The sequence below is a fragment of the Schistocerca serialis genome, unplaced genomic scaffold (assembly GCF_023864345.2).
Source record: "Schistocerca serialis cubense isolate TAMUIC-IGC-003099 unplaced genomic scaffold, iqSchSeri2.2 HiC_scaffold_1037, whole genome shotgun sequence".
NCBI classification, from domain to species: domain Eukaryota; kingdom Metazoa; phylum Arthropoda; class Insecta; order Orthoptera; family Acrididae; genus Schistocerca; species Schistocerca serialis.
Genome location: NW_026047225.1, coordinates 12,501 through 15,000, shown reverse-complemented (window position 1 = coordinate 15,000; position 2,500 = coordinate 12,501).

Sequence of the window (2,500 nt, the reverse complement as noted above, 5' to 3'; positions counted from 1 at the left end):
TTGTACCTTAACCTAACCCATATTGTACCTTAACCTAACCCATATTGTACCTTAACCTAACCCATATTGTACCTTAACCTAACCCATATTGTACCTTAACCTAACCCATATTGTACCTTAACCTAACCCATATTGTACCTTAACCTAACCCATATTGTACCTTAACCTAACCCATATTGTACCTTAACCTAACCCATATTGTACCTTAACCTAACCCATGTTGTGCCTTAACCTAACCCATGTTGTGCCTTAACCTAACCCATATTGTGCCTTAACCTAACCCATGTTGTGCCTTAACCTAACCCATATTGTGCCTTAACCTAACCCATATTGTGCCTTAACCTAACCCATGTTGTGCCTTAACCTAACCCATGTTGTGCCTTAACCTAACCCATGTTGTGCCTTAACCTAACCCATGTTGTGCCTTAACCTAACCCATATTGTGCCTTAACCTAACCCATATTGTACCTTAACCTAACCCATATTGTACCTTAACCTAACCCATATTGTACCTTAACCTAACCCATATTGTACCTTAACCTAACCCATATTGTACCTTAACCTAACCCATATTGTGCCTTAACCTAACCCATATTGTGCCTTAACCTAACCCATATTGTGCCTCAACCTAACCCAATTTGTGCCTCAACCCAACCCATATTGTGCCTCAACCTAACCCATATTGTGCCTCAACCTAACCCATATTGTGCCTCAACCTAACCCATATTGTGCCTCAACCTAACCCATATTGTGCCTCAACGTAACCTAATTTGTGCCTCAACGTAACCTAATTTGTGCCTCAACGTAACCTAATTTGTGCCTCAACGTAACCTAATTTGTGCCTCAACGTAACCTAATTTGTGCTTCAACGTAACCTAAATTGTGCTTCAACGTAACCTAAATTGTGCTTCAACGTAACCTAAATTGTGCTTCAACGTAACCTAAATTGTGCTTCAACGTAACCTAAATTGTGCTTCAACGTAACCTAAATTGTGCTTTAACGTAACCTAAATTGTGCTTTAACGTAACCCATGTTGTGCTTTAACGTAACCCATGTTGTGCTTTAACGTAACCCATGTTGTGCTTTAACGTAACCCATGTTGTGCCTTAACCTAACCTATATTGCGCCTTAACCTGCTCTGTAATTGTTATGCAACTCGTTAAATTAGTGTAGTGTTGCCTAACCGCAACCCTCGCAATATAGTTCGCTATTCGCACTGCCCGGTCCCCTGTGTATCGCGTCATGTTAAACACCTTGCAGGTGTTGCTGACTTTCCACATGCTCCTGCTATACACTGTAATGTGGATAGCAGCAGGACGTACATGCCCCCCCCCCCTTCCCCCCTGCCTTCGCAAGCTGGTCGTTGAGAAGTTTGCATGTTCAATGCCCTTCGCATGCCGACGTACTCAGCCTACGTTGTGGTACGGCCTGTCACCTGTCCGCCGATGTACGCAAAACCCACAAACTGTACTGCACATTGGTCCGTATGTACTGAATGATACATCGTGGCACATGTGTGACCGTACGACGACTGCGCCTAGCAACGGCAGACCATACAGTCCAAATATTGTGCACGCAGCTACGTGTCGTCTCCCTATAAGAGCTGGATTGCAGTGTGGTACGCCATTCAGACGTGTGGGAGGAACGGACGCCCTCGATGGCGATCAGCATGAGCAGTCTGTTGATGTAGTGGAGCGTGTATTCGGACGTAGTCGTCTCTTCTCACACACCGTGATAGCATGTTGCACCGCGTTCCACATCTGCGACATCCTGCAGAGGCCGGCTGACAGTCGTTCGCGCAATGGACACCGCATACGTACGGGGGCTACCTTCCACGTGTTCTCGAGGCGTGCACATGTTGTTGCGTCTATGTGGGCAGACGTAGTGTGTTGTGACACCTGACACAGGCATGCAATACTCGTTGCAAATGGCGATGGACGTCTACGTTTGCTGGTGACGTTACGCAAATGAACAACAGGTAACCCGTTGTGGTGCGGTTGTTCTCGCTAGAGGTGAATCAGTGTTGGCGACGATCGGTCGAGCTATTAACTGGTTGTTTCAGGGATACCCACCATGCCCACGAACGTGAAAGGGGATCTGGGTGTGAGGCGATACGCGGCGGTGGCTGGGTGAGACTGTCCCCGGCCGGTGAGGGGGGGCCGCCCGGCGTGCTGGCAGCGCGGTGCGTGGGCGCACGCGCTACAGCCGGCTGGTGGGGGCGGCCAGTGGCAGGCGCGCCGGCCGACGGACGCGGCAGGCGGCGCAGCTGCGCGCCGGGGCCCCCTGCTCGCGGCGCCTTGCGGCCAAAGTAGGTCCTCGCGGGCCCGGTGCGAAGCGCGGTGGCCATCTGCAGTGTGCTGGTCCGATTGAGGACTGTGTGCGCTGAGGATGCGCCGCCGCCCGGCGCTCGGCGCCGCGACGCCGTCTGCTGCTCGGTCGCCCCAGCGGTTCTCGCAGGTGGTTTGTATCGCAGCTGTGCGGACGTGTTGGCGCGTGCGC